Genomic DNA, 20,644 nt, shown 5'->3' on the forward strand with positions numbered 1-20,644 from the left:
CTTCCGTTACTTCCCCTGAGAATCTATGCAGTAGCCTAATGAATCTTGCCATTAATGCATAAATACATGTATACATTTGGATTTTTTTTTCAGTAAATTCAAGCTCATTTTTCCCTTGTTTATTTTCATCTGAATATTCCTAATTATATCTCACGAGGACCAAGCAAATTAATTTCCTTCTTTTCTTGATGATACCAACAGTTAACCAGCAGCAGTGCACCTCAGCTCAGAGCCCAGAAGAAGAATGTCCTCACACAAACACATGCAACTTCTGTACAATTTCACCCAAAATCACTGCTTCTCCTTCCCATGGCAATAAAAGTAAAGGCTGGCCCTGCTTTTCCATCTGATTACAGTGGCCTAGTACAGAAAACTTTCTTCTAACAAAAACCTGATAAAAAGCAAGAATCTGTGCTTTGAACTTCAAGTTTCCCCAAGAAGCCTGCTGTGCTGCCACTCATTTGAGGTCAGTTTGGCCCGACCTGCTCCCAGCTTCTCTGCCTGATTGAAGTCCACCATCCCTTCTGAAATGGGATCACACATTTACTTCTACAAAGCTGCAGTGAAGCATGATCTGAGCTGGAACAGCCGGTAAAAAAAATAAAAACTAATTTTAAATAAAAAAAAAAAGCTGCCTACTCTTCATTTTATTGCTTTTCCCAGAAACGATCAATGCACCTGCCAGGTGTCTCAGCAAAGCAAGGCATCTTACAGCTCTGATTTCCTGGTTTTATGTTTTTTTCCCAAGGACTCATTAAGGGCCTGTGATGGACAGCCAGGCAGATGCAGCTCGTGCCTGCTTGGCTAATGAGGTTATAGTATCTGCCCTAGACCATCAGCTTTGTATTTTAAACCCTGCACACAAAACCTGCCTTTGGCCTCAATACTGCATATCAAAGCCTAGCTGGAGTGTGAAGAGAGGAGGAGAAGAGCAGTGGAAAAATCAGCATTAATAAAGATAACTACAATTATCAGCATGCAGTAACACCTGAGTACACCAGCCACGCCAGTAGGGAGAGTTGGGGTTGAAAGGAGGAGCCCCCCACTGACTCTGATGGAGCAGCACAGCACCACAGCAAGCTCCAAATTCCCAAGTCCCTATTCCCAATGAATGAAGGTGGAGCTACACACAGCACCGTACTCCAGTTACCGATTTTTGAAAGAAAAGACTGTCTCCGGCCAGAAACAGCAGCCCAGTGAAAGACTCACATACCTCCCTTTCCAGAGCTAACACGAACACTTGCCTAGCTGGGACAGCCCAGCTGGGAGACACATTACTTCGAGGTGGGAGAATTTATGACGTGACTGATACCCACTCGGTTATCTAGTTATTTCAGCAAACGAGTGTAGGATCACATTTCTCCAGTATTTTTGAGAATAACTACGTCTACCAGATTTCCTCTGTAGCGTATTTGTTAAGAAAACTAATTGTACATTCATGAGAAATGTGATAAGGAGGATCATATTTTAGGTAGTTTTAAAGCAGTATTGTAAGATCCTACAAGAGCAGTTACTCAGAACCCTTTCAAAAAGTAAACAAGCTGTTAACCAGTTTTGTAAGCTTGAAGGAGTTGTCTCACCCTTACCAGAATATCTGCCATCTTCGGCAATATTAACACACAGAAGTACACATTGCTCTTGATATTAATGTTGGACAAGGGTCTGCCCTCAAGTCATGCCACCAGCATGTTTCATTTCCATGCGAACTGCCCTCTTATCCTCATGACGCTTTTCATACTACACCCTAGGAAGAACTTCCAGGAAATTTTGCAAAAGAAAATGTTTGAAATATGTTTTGGGGGAGGATCTGAGCAAGGAAATCCTTTACTAAAATTCTTAATAAAAAGAGCAGAACCAGAACTTCACAGCTCATCAATTTAGCTATAATTTTCTTAGAAAATTAAACACTCCACTCTTTCCTTAAGTATGCATTAGTTGGAAAAAAGTTTGTTGATTACTGAATGTGTAAAAAACCTTAAAATCTTCTGCAATATTTTTACAACCATGTTATTTCTGTATAGAAAAGCAGTACGAAAAAAATAGCAAGCAACATACACATTCTCTTCCTCAGTTTTGATTTTTATAGCTACCACCCAGATTCTAATTTAAAATAGTAAAATATTAAATGTCAGGAGGCCTTTTCTATATAAAATTTATAACAACTGAGTTTGGGATTCCAATTTTGAAGCTCAGAGGAAAAGATTCCCCTTTAAACACAACCTATTCTGCCTGTCAGCTAATGGTTAAATGAACTGCTAGAGCTGCTTAAAGCTTGAGAGTAGATGACAAAGCTCCAGGAAAAATATATAAAGAAAAGAAAAAAAAATCTTCTGGCTTACATATTGCACTGTGAACTCCCAGTGCTACAGAAGTCCTGCAGTATTTTCATAATAAAACACGATACCACGGTGCACAGCCATAAGGAATAGGATTTTCAATTTTCTGCTGCTGAAAAGCATTAATAATTTACTCCTGAATGACAGCATTAGGTTGCCATAGCAATGACTAAGATCTCTATTCATAAAAACATACTTGGGCTTCTTTGAACACGAACGGTGCGTGTCTTGACAAAGGGTAGATGTGTCTACATGAAAGGTGATGGCTGCCCCATAAAACGCAGTCTGTGACTGACTGAACGATGTATTGTCCCTATAAATTTCAGGCAAGTGGAAGGTCAAACCTCTGCTGATGCAAATTGACAGACCCGCACTGAAGTCTGCAGAGTGATGACCAGCGAGCACAAGCAGAAAATATAGCTCACTGTCTGCAAGGTCTCCTGGCTGAGGAGAAGTCACAATAAATATTCTTCATTTCCATGTTATTTCTCACTGCACTGGGGAATAGTTGGCCACACTATAACGGGATCTGTTTGCCCACCGGTTGTGTGTGTCCATGCACACACACAGCTGCCCTCCACGGCATTGCATCGGCCCTGGTCTGTGCCCTCTGGCCACGAAAGTCCACATCACATTTCTGCACAGTTCCTTCAGGTCCAAGTAAGTCCGGAGGAGTGGTGTCGGATACATGGATTGTTTTGTGCTACTGCCCATGACTTCAGAAGGAGGGTCTTGGAGCTTGGGCTGTTTTTTACCAGCATGAAGCTGTGATTATTATTAGCAACACATAATTCACCGCTGCGTGAGCTGCACACATGTATGCAGCCTTGCTTGCTTAGCAGGGCCACTCCTGCATGATGGATGTAGCAACAGCACTGTGTAATACCACAAGGAGTTTTATTTTGGGAGAGGCAGAGCGAGTTTTACGAAGTGGAGGGTGTTGGTGTTGCAGGATGCCCAGGGGAGGGGAGCTGGGCTCACCTCTGGACCCCGTCCAGCCCGTCTCGGCTGTGACCAGAGGCGCAACCGCTAACGGCAGCCCTGTGATGGATGTGGAGCAAGTGATTTCGGTTCCTAGGGAGCAGGCCCACAAACCACGAACACATTACTTGTGGTAGACTCAGCGGGGAGAAGCCAGAGGATAAATTGCCTGCTGGGACTGGATTCACTCCCTGCAAGAGACAGGATGAGATTTTTCAAACACACACAGATGTGTGGGTGAGTGTTGGGAGGCCTCTGCAAGGCCGTACTGAGGCAGCGCTGAGGCCTTCCTACCCACGGACAAATACCAACTGAAATCTTTTCTTCTTGGCTGCTCGTTCAGCTCCCTTCATCAGCACGGAGTTCACTCTGACCTAGAGCAGGCAAAGAGCATGCTAATGTGAAGTAAAACCATCACGTAATTATGGTTTAGATTAAAAACAAAGGAAAAGAAAAATAATTTCAGAGAAACTGCGTATGACTAAGCTCCGAAAGGCAAACAAAGAGGGAAAGAGATGCTCGGTATGCACATATTTGGGATAAGCTGTGAGCAAGGTGGCAGTGAGAAGAGGCTAACAGGTGACAAAGTTCATTCATATTCTTTGATGTCATGCTGGAATAGGAGTGTCCATATTAACAGCACTGTAAGAATTGTATTAAGAACTGTATCTAATTCTCTACAAAGGATTTTATTTCCCTAGAGGAAGGGTGCTGTTGGAGGGCTGGTCATTCAGTTCAGGTTCTTGCCTGGAGACCTGGTGGAGCTCAGATCCCAGCCCTACAATAACTGTGCTCTTCCTGCTTAACCAGGGTAAGTGACTTTGGGGTCAGCCTGCAGCCTGGTTGATGCACCACAGCGTTGACTTCCCATGCCCAAATGGCACACAGCATGCAGAAACAAACTCCCTCTGCTCGGGCTGACCAGCAGGGTTAGCATGATCCCAAACACAGCCAACAGACAAGGTGCGCTAGCTCACTGCTACTGCAGGCACACAGCTCCCCTCGACCAGAGCTGCCTTGCATCCCTCCAGCCCAGAGCACGCCAGCAACATCTACATCTTGAGCCAAGCCATATAAAAAGGCAGTGACGACATTACAGTTCTCCTAAATCCATTTCCAACCAAGCCCAGCTCTTTCTGTAGCTCAAGCATCCACCTGCATGTCCCCCATCTGAGTTTTTCCAGTACATTACTCCAAAGCCAGCTACAGCAGCATTAAGCAAATGCTCAGGGAGGAGCAGAGATGGATCTTTTTCTACTTCTTTAAAAAATGTTATTAGCTGGGTTTGATGATATGAACTGCCACTCCCTTTCTCTTCCGCTTTGGGGAGCCCCAGAAGAAAATCACAGCTGTAATGTTAAAAGTATGTCATGATGTGTATTACAAAGCAGATCTGAGTGTTGTGAATTCTATTTTTTTAACACAGCACATCTTTGCTGTCCATCTGCTGGCAGAATTGAATTCCAGATATGTATTTTTCTATGGCAGGAAAAAATGTGACTCCACGACTGCTGCTTGGAAATGGCATTGTCAGTGTATTCTTAAACAGAGTTTCATTAGCCTATTTACGGCATTTCATAAAACTTACCATCTGTGAGCACTTCCCTGACAGGCTCATTAGGGAAGTGTCTACTTGGCTTGCTTAGGTTTTCCCAAGCCATCTTTATTTAGTGCTAATTACACCCTCCCATGCAGCCCTGTTGCGTCCTTGCAGCGACTTATTACGGCGTGGCAGCACTCACTGCCAACAAAAGGCCTTGAGATGGGAGAACCGGGTATTTGTCTGCCCTTCACACCAGTGTTTGTGAGCTCTGCCTGCTGTTGTGTCCATGCCATCGCATGCCACTTGTGTCCACGAGTGTCCCACAGCCGGTGGGAAGCAGCTCCAGGCCCCCGTCCTGCTCCACTCACACCCACAGCGCGAGGTTACACCACAGAGGGAACGAGGCAAAGCCTGCAACAAGCAAAAGCCTGTTGCTCTGACACAGCCAAATTACATTTCTAAGATAAGTAACCATGAGTCAAATTTGTTTTGTGCATAAAATCCAGCGGTTTTATTAGCTGCCAGGCTCAAACTTGCAGAGTGCCTGGTGTGCTAGTGACTGGTAGTCAGAAAGGAGCAGAGGCAAAGTCAATTCTTCAACCCCATCTCCTGACTCGGCCGGGTGGTCGGGCTCACAGTGTGGCCACAGAAAAGGAAGCTTGCAAAACATGTGGTGGATGGAAAGAGGATGTGACTTTTAGGACAGCAAAACCTTTCCAACTCTGGGAACCTACTGTGGTACAGGCAAAGGTACAAATATACGCCATGCTGCCTATTCTACGCTTTCAAAGTAGAGGCAGGTACCCCACGTTTGCTTTGGGGCAAGTCTACCTGCAGGAGGAATGAGCAGAGTAGCTAGCACACTGCCAATTAGCCAGATAGCTTGCTTCACAGAAGGCAGGCCCATACATTTCCAGACCAAGTGTGAGCATGTTTGTGAGTAGCTGCAAAGGACTCCCAAAGAAAGACTTTCAGATCAACAGAAAATCCAGCGAAGCACCAGAATGAATGCATGAGGCATATCACGTATTCTATGGAAGTCCGCACTCGGGCAAAGACCAGCACACTCCACTGACAGTACTGTCAGCCACAGAGGTAACAATTGCACTGAAAAAAGACTAAGCCTGAGATAAAAATTTCCTTTATTTTAACTGAGGAGAAACAATTGTCAGAATATGGGCAAATAGACAGGACAGTTTGTACTGACAAACCCAAGCAAGCTATGCATAGTTGGCCAGGAAAGCTGCAATTAAAGCTGTACCACCTTCCTCACATTCTTTTGTAATTAACTTGTATTCATTCTTGCAATGAGTAAGCATTAAAAAAGTGACAAATGGGCAAAATACCTACCTTTCACCTATTAAAACAAGTATTTGTACAGCACTGTGAAAATTCTACAGTGCCCATCTTTCCCCTGCTTCCTTTACAACAAAAAAAAATCGGATCATGAATGAGTCCCAACAGCTATCAAGTCTGACTTTAGTTCACCTGAATAACCATTGCCACTGGACTGAAGAAAAAATGTGGTGAGAAAATCTGAGATTATTTCCACTGTTTATCAACAGTCCAAACAGAATAGAGTGAGTAGGCAGAATTGTTAAATCCTACTTTGGTCTGTTCAAAAAACTGATAGTGAAAAATTGTCAGCTTTAAGGTACACTAGAATGCATGTGAGATTAATGCATGTGAGATTTCTGTACAGACAAACCTGTGGGACACTGCATATGAACACTGACACTCACAAGAATGTGGCTCTCTGCACTCACAGATGCTGAGAAGATGAACCTTCACAAGAGAGACTGCTTCCTGAGCCTGCCAGGGACTGTCAAAGAGCAGAGCATACAGGGTCTCCAGCATGAGCTTCATCCACACTGGCACTGAAGAAGGTGGAGAAAATTTCCACTTGGGATGTGGATCAGTGAATAAAAAAAATAAAAAATTAAAAAAGCACTTAACAGAAGTGTTACTTAGGTGAATGTCACTAGGGGCAAATACTAAGTAGACCATGAAGCGTTAACTTCTAATTTTTCATTTTCCCACATGAAAACACCTAATGTATGATTCCATTGACGTGGAAGGATGCGTTTTAAACAAAACTTACACATTGCTCTAAGATCTTCATATAGCACATAGACTCGTGCATTGATCTGAAAGCCATTGGAACATATTTCAGTGGTGTCACTGATATGGAATCTAGATAGAAATGCAAAGCAGTAACTGCTGTGACCAGTGTGGAACAATGAGACCAAGGGGCCTCTCTCCCTGCTGGGGAGGTCATTGGTCATGGTCCTCGGCTGAGCTGTGGGTTGATTTTTTTGATGTGGATTTTTTATGTGAAATCAGAATCAGTATTACCCAACAAAACAGCCAACTTAACTTACCGTAATTGCTTTTACAGTGGGCATTTATGGTAATTTTTCTAATTATCCACAGACTAACCAAATGATACCTGTGCCATCTCTGCTTTAGTTTTTTTTTGCAGTAAATCAAATGGGGCAATTTAAAATTATGCCACATTTGTCAGTTATGTCCGAGAGACAGATGGCAACTTGACCACTTGGACATACGAGTGACTGCACGTTAGCATGTATTTTTTATAGTGTGTGTCCATACGTAAAAATGTCTTCCCTGACTCATCAGATGTGTGAACGTATTCTTTAAACTAGGAACACTCTCAGCTCAACAATTGTTTATGGATGATGTCAAGAAAACGCACTATTCCATTCTTCTTTTGTGTTTTGTCATGAAAAAAAAATGGACTACCAGGATGTTATCTTGCTTACCTAATTGCTTATTCAACCGATAGACTAATTTTTTTTCTTTCTCCTGCTATTCTGTCTTGCTAGGCAGAATCTGAAGTTATGTCAAGAGAGAAAACGCATGAGAAAGAACCATGAGAAACATGACACATTACACCCAAAAGTGTTAAAGAGACCACGGGCTTCAGACAGGTTGTGACTTTCCATTTCCTGAGTATTCTTTTGTAGTAGTCCATAAAACAAACAGTGAGTGGCAGGCTTGTGAATGGTGATATGCTGGTCATCTGCCAAGAAGGATCTTTCCATTCCGGCCTTCGGTGCACAGCTGGCACTAGTCTATTTCCTGTCACTGGGCAATGTCCTATATCTCCTTCAGGTATGCATTTGCTGGTGCCTAAAAGCCTAATTTTACAAATCAGCAACCGTTAATAAATGCATCAGTTCCACAACAGTGCCAGAAACAGAAGTTCTGAGAAACGTGGTCTGACTCTAAAAATAAATAAGTTGTTGTCAGGTTTTCAGATATTTTAAGCTTCATGGAAAAAATAAAAATAAAAACGAGAGAAAGCAAAAGTGGAACCTAAGCTTTCTCAAGCAATTCAATAAATCTGAAAACAACCTGATATTTTCTTTTTGCAAGAACAAGGAAGCCACTGCAGGTCCACACAAAGTAAATTCATCCCCTCATCTGGCCTCCCTCTGCTCTGGTCAGTCAGCAAAGGGACAAGCAACATCACCTGGGATGAAAAGTGTAGAAAACAGAGAGTTTTATGTTACCTGACTGGCTACTGAGACAGGACAACTCAGTTCTGTCTACAGTCACAGATCCTGTGTGAAAGCAAGCATACCTTACACCTCGGTTCTCCATCTATAAAGACCAGAACACATTACTTCCAAGCTGTCTCTGATTCCTCTGTTTAGACAAGAAGATAAATTAGGAGACATTTATCTTTCAGTACATATTTTAGCCCCAAAAGGCGCCTCTTAGGCATTCTGGTATCACAGGATTACTAATGCACGGCTTGGAAAAACAACACCTCCTTGTGGCCACTCTCGATATGCCACGGGTGAGAAGGGAGGTTGCCAAAACTATCGTTTTTCTTGAGTATAAATAGCAGGGAAACTGGGTGGAAGTTAAAATCCTCCTTCCCTCTCCTTTCTCTGCCCCTTCGAAATAATGAAGAAACAGTATATGACAGCTACTGTGATTTCCTTATGGTGTCTAAAATTATGGAAATACTTCACTTGGAGGATGATACATCGTCACTGCTGACCCCAGGGTAATTGCAAAGCATGAACACGCAGGTACAAGATGGGAATTAATTTGTCCCCCTCCTTTTCGGTTCTCAGCCTCGAGGCTGAGTCTGACCTCCTGACTTTGTTGCTCTTGTACCTCCCGTTTGCTGTGCCTGTCCAATCCACGTCCCATTCTGACTGGTCCCTGTCATCGGCTCCTGACCAGCTTTCAAACGATGACTTTCTATATTCGGTCACATACTGTCATTACACCAATTTGTCTAGGAGTCTATGAATGAACCGGTTTCATGCACAGGATGAATAGCATGATATAGAGCTGTGTGCTTTGGAAAATCAGTTGTACACATCAAAGCATATGAAATCTGGATCAAGTGCTCCAGACACAGGGGAAAATCTCACTGATGTAATATTATTGTTCTTCATGTTTTTATTGTTATGGGCTACATATGCTGGCTCCACAAGACGTTTTGGGGGCAGCCTGAAGCTCAAAATGCATAGGAATAAAGATCTTGGCATTCAAGCCTTTCTATGACTACATCCTAACCATTCCCTTATGACAGGAAAATGCATTCTTTTCTCCTGATTTAGACAGCACATCCAGATTAACTAACCCCACTGTTGTTCTAATTAGAAGCGTTTCTCTGTAGGCTGATGAATAGGCTAACACCTACAAACCGAGTTGGTTTCAGACTCCACCTTACTCCTACTCTCACTGAGATGTCAAAGCGTGGTTAACTGGTTAAACGTGGTTAAAAATCAGAGACAGGATGGTGGCTCTTTTTATATAGAAAACGGTTGCAGAGCACGAGGGGGCCCTGGCAGGAGCCAGCAAGCTGTCGGAGGCCGGCAGCTCCCGAAGGGATGCGACACGGGCCCCTGACGGGATGGCAGCGGGCGGGTCCCCGGGGAGCTCCAGCACCGAGTCCGGGGCACAGCGCCCGCCGCAGAGCCTCGCCCGGCCCCGCCGGCCGCCAGCGCTGCCCTCGGCCGCCCCCTGTCGGGCCGCGGCGATGCGGCCTCCGGGACACCCGGCCCGGCCGCTGGGGCCGGCCCCTCAGAGCCCGGGCTGCAAGCTCAGCCCCCGAGGGCCGCGGCGAGCCCCGCGGCACGGGAGGGTGCCGGCGGAGGCGTCCTGGTGTCGGTCAGGAGCCCGGAGGGGGAATGCCTCCGGCCGCCTTCCGCCGTGGGGCAGTGCCACCCGCCCGCCTTACATCCCTAAAATGGCGGGCGGGGAATTCGGACTTGTTTTTCGCTTCCTGTCCTAGATAGCTGTGATATAAATAGCAGCCAGGTGTTAATTAGGTCCCATATGCACGCCTGGGTGCGAGTGCCATGTGTTTTATCCACGTGCACTTGTAGAGACAAACCTTTTCTCAGTTGCTATAGGAAGAGCAGTTCTTACACGGATAAGGGGCCAGATGCTTAATTAAAAAGACCGCTTTCTGCCCCAAGGGGAGTATACTACGACTGTAGTAAACTCAGAAGGCTGTGCTTCTGCCACTGGAAGGGACCTGGAGCCCTCAGCACTCTTGCCATGACCTGGCAGAGGACACCACACCTGTGGCAGACCATGGGCCATGCTCGGCCCCAGCCTGTGCTCCACGTGATGCTCAGGGGCAGCTCACGTACCCCAGCATCTCCACAGGCCACAGCAGTGTCTTGGTGTCATGGCTGCAGCAGTGGCAGCACTGCCTGCGCACACGTTGGCCTCTCAGTACAAGGACACCGAGGCCATGGAGCACACCCTGAGAAGGGCTACGAAGCCTGGAACACAAGTCCTGTAAGGAGCAGCTGAGGGAACTGGGGTTGTTTAGTCTGGAGAAGAAGAGGCTCAGGAGAGACCTTATTGCTCTCTACAACTACCTGAAAGGAAGAGGTGGGGAGCTGGGAGTCGGCTTCTTCTCGCAGGTAACTAGCTATAGGTCTAGAAGAAATGGCCTCAAGTTGCGCCAGGGGAGGTTCAGGTTGGAAATTAGGAGATATTTCTTCTCAGAAAGAGCAGTCAGGCATTGGAACGGGTTGCCCAGGGAAGTGGTGGCATCACTGTCCCTGGGGGTGTTCAAGGAAAGGTTGGACCTGGTGCTTAGGGACATGGTTTAGTGGACAAGATTGCTAGTAGGGTGATGGTTGGATGATCTTGAAGATCTTTTCCAACCTTAATGATTCAGTGATTATATTCTATGATTCTATGTGTGCACCCAGCAGGTCACAGGAGGCCACCAGGAACTTGCCCAGCACGGAGCACTTACCTGAGGAGTCTCAGTAACCAGCTGAGGGCAAACCTACACTAGCAGTTTAGTCTGAACCAGGATGAGCTTCTGGAGTGAATTTCCTGATGGTGCCCACCTACTGCACTGTGGCTCGCATCGCAGAACTGTGCTGGGGCAGATGCACTGAATTGGGTTTGGGTGCAGTTACACCAGGAAATGCACTCCAGTAGCACACCAGCGGCACTCCACACACTCCACTCCAACTGTTCCTGTTGGGCTCAACTATTTATTCACGTAGGCAATCTCATGAAAGCTCAGGGACATGGAAGTAGTGTACAGAGTATGGGATGGTGTGCCAGCAGTATATGGCATCATGGCCACATCCAAGAACTGAGATATGAAGGCACTGCATGGAGACAGCTGTATGCTGTTTATTTGCAGTATACAGAAATGCAGAATAGGTATGTTTGGAAAGGAGCTCTGGAGACCCTCCAATACACTCCTATATTCCCAGATAAATGTTACATATGTGCTGGCATTTTTATCGATTAAGGAAGCCACAGTCCTAGATGGCTGGTAGTGAATAATCACAAGAGCTGGCCGTAATTTTCATACTCTTGAGGACAGAATGTCAACCTTTCTTCCTTGGACTAAGAAGCCTGTTGAGAAACAGGCTTTCAGGCTCTGTATGGACCTGACCTGGGGCAGGAAAGGTAACCATGTCTTCCTCCGTGCTAGCCCAGGACATCCATACTAACTCTCTGCTGCACTCAAGCTAATTAGCCTGGCTAAGAGGCAGTCATTAGCCTGGATACAGTGCTGGGCTAATGCAGTTACACCACCTTCAGTATCAAAACCGTTCCCTGATAGTGTTGCTCCTCCAGGTTGGAAAGATTTACCTAAGGCAACAGTCAACATCTCTAGGAGGGTGCTGGATGAGACCCATTTGCCCAAAGACCCTCCCACGGGAGTAGGAATGAACAAGTTCACGTGTAGCATGAGCCAGACACCCCCTTCCAACGGTGGGTAGTGCGTCAGAAGCTAAGCCGTGCGCGTGACTTGTTTACCTGTGATCTCTGTTGCAGTCCCCGTGAGAGAGCAAATCTCCAAGATCCAAAGTAAATTACAGGAGAAACGTGCAATGAGCGGTTGGAAAGGCAAACACCAGGGGTTCCTGCCTCGGGGGAAACAAAGTCCACGGGCCTGGAAGCCACATGGTACGTCTTGAGGAGGCCACAGGTAAATCAGAGGTGCAGTCACTCACAGGTTTGAAGCACAGCTTTTTCAGCAGGGCTAAGAGAGACTAACCTGATTCACACAGAAATGTGAACTAGCTGGTGATGTACTTATCGCTCCCCTTAGACCTGCTTACTGGTCTTCCCTGGGGTAGATGTACAGATGTAAGAAAAAAAAGATCGATTCCTGGATGGAGCTCCAGGACCCTGACTTCGGTAACAGAAGTTGCATCCTGCCCACCCAGCAGAGACAAGCAGGTCACAGCAGGCAGCCCCTATGCTGGTTACCTGCATTACGGCTACCAGCATCAACAACCAACACCACAAACCCGCAGCTGTGAAAATCAGCACCGCAAAGTACACTAACAGTTTTTGCGACTGACACATTAAACGTTCAAAACGTCCTGGCAATTTTGGAAGCAAAACCAGTGAACCAGCTGAAGCCAGAATCAGATATGCCTTTGTATGCTGCCAGAGAAAAAGAAACCTTTTACTCCAAACTAAACAGAATAGTACTGAAGTACAGAGACCTGCCAAAACTTCTCCTCAACTGGCTGTCTTCACAGAGAACTTAGGTGAACCTTCAGTGGCTACTGACCAGGACAGAGAAATATTATTAAAAAGACAAAACAGAAGCCATGAAGGACTAGAAATACAAGAATGACAACAGAAATGGTTGAAAGTATAGGAATTAGTCCAAATTCTAATGGTAAAAGAGAAAGTCAAAAGTTGCTGTGAAAATGTGTGCAAGAGGTAGAATCAAAGCACATCAATATGACAGAAACAGCAGCAAAGTCTGTTAAATAAAAACGTTGCAGAAAGGAGACTGTCTGAAATGGAGTGATGAAGCATAAAATAAACACACAACTCTATACATATATAAATTCAAATGCCTAAAGTAATAAACCACTGTTTTACTCATGTTGAAAAAATAGTAAGAAAGGGTACAGAGCAGAAAGCAGCCTGGAAAAATTACTGATTTTTGACATAGTGGTTATGTTTTAAAAAATATATATATCAAGGAAAAGATCAGTTGCAGTCACACTTAACAGCATATGTTTTGAGTTTGTCAGTGAAAGTTTAAAAAAAAAAAAACACACACAAAGAGGGCAAATATTGTTTTGGTCAACCCCAAATGCTTCCTTAATACACAGTGTTGTGTTTTCCTTTGTACTGGAGTCTCCCATCTTCATTTTAGTCTTCCTTTTTTTATTCCATGTTTTTCCAATTGAAAAATAGGTGTGAAATAGAAATTTTGAAAGCTCAAACGTTTCAAAAGCTGAAACTGAGCATTTATATTTGAAAAGTAAAAATTAAACACTTTTAATTTTTAAATTCCCTCTCCACTTTCTCTTCTTTAAAACACTACAATGAATTTGATTTCTCGGGTATTTCAGTGAACCTGAACTACTGCATTTTTGCGAATTTCACGCTGTTCTCCTAAGGACGCCTGTAATTAGCCTGTAATTAGCAGGAGTGTTTCTTAATGCTTTTATGCTTTGGTTCTTTTTTTGACCTTCCTTTTAAGGGTCCCCAATTTGGAATTGCTTAATACAAGATCAAATATGTTCTATATAAAAATTTTAAAATATGATCTTTGAACCTAGTCTGTTATCTTTCCCAAGCACTGAGACATATACTGCAGCTAATTGTCTTAAAGCTTTAAGTACACTGAGAGGCTTTGAAATTAATATAGAAGTAGGATTAAATATATAAAAGCACACTCATTTTTATTGCTCTCATGCCTGTGGAAACAGCATTTTAACTTAAAGGGCTGGAGGCTAAAAGTGTCAGATATTGTACTGACTTGGCAAAAGCGGAGTTTTCATTAGCAGATGGACAATAGCAGAGATGATGGATTTGACAGACCCATCTAGTGTTTTCAAGAACTCATATACTTAATTGTTCTAAATAGCAGGTATTGCAACACATCAGGCTGGGGAAGGGAATTAAATCTCACGGAAAATGAGAAGGCATTAAATGAGAAGGCAACAAAGATGAAGGTGCACTTGCTAGCACTGCGCCTTCTCTCTGCGCTCCTCCCATACAGAGCCTCAGCGTTTGCACCGCCGCGTGTGCCGGGAAGGACCCAGCACATGCCCCATGGGCCCGGACCTGCACCTTCCACGAAGCGTGGGGGTCTCACACAGAAGGTCGATGCTCTTTGCAAGATGCCCTCGACTGACAGCCCAGGGCTCCTGCCCACCTTCTGACAGGGGGGCAGCCTGCAGACTGGGAAGGGCTCCTGCACAACTTGACCGGCTGCACCCTAAGTGACGCCACCCTACCCTACCCAAAAGGCTTTACCCAGAGCTTTCTTCAAATTGTTGCATCGGCTAAAAACAACCGTCGTTTGGAGACCCACAGGCTTGGCCCTCATGCATACACACCACAGTAACCTGACCTGAGCAATGTGGTAAATCCTGGCAGGTTCACACCTGAACACATTTAAGGCCCCATGGAAAGATTATCAATGCATAGGGCACGGTGGTTTAAAAGCTGTATTTGCACTTTTGAAGGAACAGCGTTTGCTCCTACTGCCTATGCACTTACTTTGTCCATGCCTCCCTCACCTCTTACAAAAGCACTTGTTTTGCTGATCGGCTTTATATTCTCACTTCCTCCTGCTTGGTACAGCTAAGGAAGTTGTTGAAACTTGAATGCCTGTGCATGCCAGAAGAAGAAACAAAAGCAGTACAAGCTATTTTAAGTCTTCTAAAAATGTCCTTTATTATCTATGTCATGAGATATAAGCTATAAAATACAGTATTTCACAACTTAAGCCAAGGAATAGATGATTCATAGATCAAAACTAGATCTATCAATGTCAAATTGGGAAAGCAGGCACTGAAAAATCTGAGGTCTCCAATGTGATCTTAAAATTTCCGATTGTCAGGAATACTGAGATGGCTATTTCCAGTAATGGCACTACACAAAATATCAGACTTTCCAGGTGAGCTTTCCCTACCTACTGAATGTAGGCATTCAGTGACTGCTGGTCAAGGTCAGTACTGGAAGGAATGGATATCTATGCAAGTGGAGAAGAACAGAGATTTTATGACAGTAGTTTTTAACTGAAAAAATCTGACCCTTTAAATATTGTTCACAAATTTAATTATCAGTATTCTTGGTTAGGACAGACTGTAGATCAAGGGGAAATGCCAAGATCAATAAGAAAATTAAACGCAGTAACTTGTTAGTATAGAAATACAGAACTGCTTCATCAGGTGAATTCTTAGGGTGTTGTACATAAACATCTTAGCGTATGTTCATTGGGAGGAGGTGTGTACGTATTTATTCATTTCTTGGAACACTACAGTAAGCCAAGACTGTTGAAAACTTTATCCATTTTTTTAAGGAACAGATATCTATACAGCCTTTGTATATCTAATCCAATTCCCTAATCTGCTTTTTTTTTTCAAAAAGTTTAGAATGAATAAGCACTATAGACTTCTTAAAAAGCATTTTAATATTTGTGCCTTTACATAAGTGTCTGGGTTCCTACAAAAACTGAGTTAATGTCTAGATGATGACTTCTTTTTGAAAGTATAGCTCAAGGCCAAACTGAAGGCTGGGGTCATGAGAACTATCATGTCATCAGATTAATTTTAAGGAACGTGCATTATCTTCTACAGAGCCTCATTCTATTTCATCGAAATCGATGAGAGATTTGCAATCGGCAACAGTGAAATGAGGTCAGAGCCACAGCTGATATGTCTAATTAATAGGCTACATCCACTCCATCTGTCCCACAAAATGTCCGAGCGAGTATAGGGTAAAACATCTCCATCCTGAGTTGATACTGTTCAAAATCTGCATAAAAATAACAGTGAGAGCACTTGGAGGATTTCGTCCTCTGAAGTATCTAAACATTTGTGCCAGCACATTTCACCAAGTTTCCATTTAGAGGAGTTTTGTGGGTAAATTACAGAGTAAAAATTCAGATGACAAGAAATCTGTGGGTGTGCTTGTGTACACATTGTGGCAGATCCTGAAAACCCACTCTATGTAGGTGCCTAAAGCCTATCATGAAATGCAAAGCTAGTTTTTCTGACTCACTAAGGTGTGTTTCATTGTCTCCAGGCTAGGTGTATAATATATGTTGGCAATCTCCCTTTTGAGCTTTGTCTTGACGATGCAGCGAATGGCTTTAGGGCTTCTACTCCAAGATCCAAACCCACTACAGCCGCATGACTAAAACACTAATCCAGCGTAATAAATTCATTCTTAAGGATCAAATTTGTTCAAAAAATGTTGACAGGTTAACTGGCATCCACAGGGCTTGATGCTGGGCAAGGTACTTACTATTTATGCCTCCCATGTTAACTTTACCTTGAATTGACTAACAATCATCTTTCCACAGCTAGTGAAAAACCTTTGTAAGTTTCATGCAATATACTATGGCTAATTTCAGAGAACTCAGATCACGTGCCCCTCCCTGATGTGGACCAAATTCATGTTGCTTTGTGATCAGGTAGCGCAGACAGACTCTATTTCTGCCTGCGGAACTGTAGCTTCAGAGGCAGTGAAACCTGGGATGAAGAAAGAGCATCTGTAGAAGAATGTAGGAGTAGTCGGGCTGGGAGAGGAAGAAAAGCCCACAGCTGGGCTGCTGTTTTGTCTGTTAACTGAGGTAACGATAAAGGCAAACAAAGACAGGGATCTCTGTAGCTGACATGCAGCACATTTGCACCTCCAGACAGAATGGGAGCTCTGCCCCCATGCCAATCCATATAACGTAAACACCACTTGTATTAAGTGTACATAAAATTGTGAAGCACTTACAACTATTGCACTAATCAAATCACGATGCTAAGCAATTACCCAGAGACTTCTGTATTTCCAAACATCCTGATGTTTCAGCATGTTGTTCCACTTCACTGGATTTGTTTAGTAGCAGGGAGCATACACACACGCAGACGCACGCTTGCCGGGTACCTGTGCCCCGCATACCCGTACAGGTAACATCTCTGCTATTTATGCCAACCTGCCCCGGGACTGTTCCAGGCACTTAGACCAACTGCAGTGGAAGAGCACACATCTGTATCATTACCCTCTCCAAAACGCAGCGGTGGCATCCCAGCTGGCCCAGGCTGGCTGGGAGCTGGGGGTGCGCTACCTGCACGCAGAGGGCTGAGCTCCAGTGCTCAGACACCTGCTCTGCCTCTCCTTAACTTCTGCTCTAGACGCAGTGACAGTGTCTCCTAGTGGCTGCATTCTTAAAGGAGCTGATCCAAACCCAAACTTCACACCTGGAACTCCCACGCTTTGAATGCACACAAAATACAAACACGTCGCTGGGTTTTTAGAGTATTAAAAGAGCATCACTCCAGGAGGTAAAAAACAAGTAATTTGAACACTCCAGGTTTAATATCTGAGTTACAAAGTCACATGCTGATTTAAGATTTAAAACCTCTCTCTAGATACACAAGTGTAATTTAAAAAACTGTAGCAAATCATTGCATTATTTCCCTTTTGAAACAGTAACACTGCAGACAGCAATGAGAGCCACAACGAACCCAGCTGAGGCAAGGCGTTCAGGACTTTGCTCAAAGGTCTGGAGACAAGCATGGGAACCAACTGGGTCAGAGGCAATCTCATTTAACCTTTAGGTCCCCTCAGACCCTGTAAAAGCAAAGGAAAGGCTTAAATGCTCTACCATCTTAAAGCAGAAAGTCAGTCTCCATAGCTTCAACTTAGTGCGTACTGAGCACTATGCCAGATAGCAAAGGTTGAGCGTGAACTGGTGTTGCTGGATCTCTGAAACATGCTAAGGACTCACGAAAGGCAATCCTGGCACAGACCAAAAGGCCACATCTGCGAGCATCCTCTCTGCAGTCACAGCCAGCAGAGGAGGTTTAGATGGAGAGCACGAAAACAAGCAACCCTGAGCAGTACATCAATAACTGCTTCCAGCTCCTCCTCCCCAAACTCACTATTCTCAGTTTCCAGCACCAGCTATGCACCAAAAATCCACCTTGGTAATGAAATCGGTGTCAGGGGATTTTGTGAAAAGAAGACTTAACAGTCAAGATACCAGCCAGTGTATTCTTCGGCCTGCGGAAGCCCCAGTAGCTGAAACTGTAGCACGGCGGACACAGAGGCCACCTGGGTCTGATTCTGCCATTTTGGGGCACATTTCCTTTTTTTTAATTTTAAACTGATTGAAGTTTTCTGTTTTCCACATTTTCCTTTCTTGGAACAGAAAGTTTTGGGCAGCAAATTTCCATACATGGATAACTTTACCCAACTTAAACATTGGAAGAAAAAAAAAGGAAAAAAAAAAAAAAAGACTGGAAAGATGCAGACAAGGGAAGCTTTCCTAGCAAATCCTGGCTCTAAGACTATTTTTTAACAACATAATAGAGATTTGTCTTCCTCTGTGTATACATGGGGACCTTATTTTTTGCCAAATACCTTATCATACTCCTGACATCCCCAGTTTGGAGTTTTTATGTAAACTTGCCTGTTAGAGGAGAAATTGCACACTGTGAAAATGACCATGACTGGTCATTTTCACATATCAGGACAAAATAATGACTTTGTATACTACAAACCTCAACTAACATGTCTATTTGAACATCACAAGAGCCACCAGACATTAAACTGGAGTGCAGGCAGTCCGTCCCCACCACCAGCAGGTGCTTCTCCATGTACCTGCATGTGCCTAAGACACTGCTCTGCTGGCAGCAACGGGCACTTTCTGCTACCTGTCTTTCTTCCACTGTGCTGGTGCCAACGGAAAGCCTTTCTTGAACAAAGTCTGCCTGGTCCAGAATTCGTTTTCCCTGTTGATCCTTACAGTGCTCGAGTTTGCTGACCTTTACGCCAGCATGTAAAGCTGATCTCTCTCCTCAGCTTCTTACCTGAGGGGAGGGAAAGACAGCAGTTCAGTTTTGGAAGAGGTTCTCAGTGGCGAAAAGGGACTGACAACTGAAACGCTTTCCACTCAGCTTGTTTTCCACACCTACCTCAGCTATCACTGAGCATCAGTTGAAACACACCAAATAAGCAGTTTCAGCTTGTCTTTATCTATGTGAGTTTCCTAAAAAGTTTGAAAACAAAGCCTAAACTTTCTGCCTCTCTTCTCACCTTGACAATTTAGCTCCATCCAATAAGGAAAGCAAAACCAAACCTCTATCGAAGCCCTTCTACTTGTGGCATTCATCCTTTTTAGCCCACCTATTCAGGTAGCTTCTCTGAAAAGCGCCTCTCTTTCTGCACACATTTAAACCTCCTGAAGTTGACAAATCCCTGTGCTGCAGCCACCTCTCATCACATCTCTTCCTATTAAAGCCTTGCACAGCAAATCCCCCCTTGCCCCAGCAGTGTGAAACAAGCGGACACCTCTACACCTCCCTGTTCAGGAAGGGGGATGCTTTATGTGCAAGCAATATTTCTAAACACTTGTAGCAGTAGTCTCAAGTCAGCACTAACTGAGAGTTATGAGCCTCACGGTGAAAAGCAAAATGCTCTGTTACAGTAGCAAGTAATGGACATCATCCTGGCTAACTGTTGTGGTCCCTGATCCAGCCCTTCTGTACCTGGATCACCTCAGTATGGAAGGAAAGGAAGCCCTCTGTGCCTGAGCAGTGCTCTATTAATTTATTTATTTTTTTATGGTTGGACCAGATGATCTTGGAGGTCTTTTCCAACCTTAATGACTCTAAGTAAGCAGAGCACTCCAAGAAGAGCAAAAGTCAGGGTAGTCCGAGGAAACAGAAGCGGCAGAGGACATGGAGCTGCAACCATACGGACACAGGTGGTTTCCTCCATCTCCAAGCCTCTTCCCTGTGGCTCCAAGCATTTGTTGACAGTATCTACCTGGGTGATTTCATTGTTAAAGGGAACACTACAGGGCAGATTAAACTGCTGAGCAGCTACCAGTAGAGGAATGTACAAATTTGGAGTAGAAATTCCTAGCGAAGGCAAGACAAACGGCGAGTTAGTGACTCTGTGAGGTAGAAGAGCCCCATGGACCTGCCCTCTGTCAGCCCTGGGGGACTGTCCCGTTCCTAAAGCAACCGAAGCTAACACTTCCTAGCCTTCCCCTCAGCCCAAGCCAACTGTCCTCGGGCCGCTCTGTGGAGAGCGGGTTCCTTTTGCCATCTCGGTGATGGGACACCTGTGTGCACACCCCCCCGGCCATGTGCTAGGTTATTTAAAGCAGCTCAGCAAGTCTCCCAGCCCGAGAGACACAGCAGCAGTATCAACAGAGCTTCCTTTTGCACTCTGTCCTCAGAGAGTCCCATCCAGAGCAGATCACGCTGATACAACCTGACAACAGCCAGGGATAAAGGGGAGGCTCACACCACACGCAGCC

The 20,644-nt window shown here is 44.6% G+C and overlaps 1 protein-coding gene and 1 long non-coding RNA gene across 4 annotated transcripts in view; both read right to left on the bottom strand.

Moving 5' to 3' along the window:
• Positions 1-20,644, bottom strand: part of SLC1A2 (solute carrier family 1 member 2) — an 85,651-nt gene that overhangs the window by 63,210 nt on the left and 1,797 nt on the right. The gene's annotated exons all lie outside the window — the stretch shown is intronic.
• LOC121070472 lies at positions 7,155-9,425 on the bottom strand. The gene is made up of 3 exons (XR_005820097.1): positions 8,468-9,425; positions 8,239-8,356; positions 7,155-8,108 (listed from the first exon to the last, which is right to left on the bottom strand). It is a non-coding gene; the product is annotated as an uncharacterized LOC121070472 (long non-coding RNA).

The sequence above is a fragment of the Cygnus olor genome, chromosome 5 (genome assembly GCF_009769625.2).
Source record: "Cygnus olor isolate bCygOlo1 chromosome 5, bCygOlo1.pri.v2, whole genome shotgun sequence".
Lineage (NCBI taxonomy): Eukaryota > Metazoa > Chordata > Aves > Anseriformes > Anatidae > Cygnus > Cygnus olor.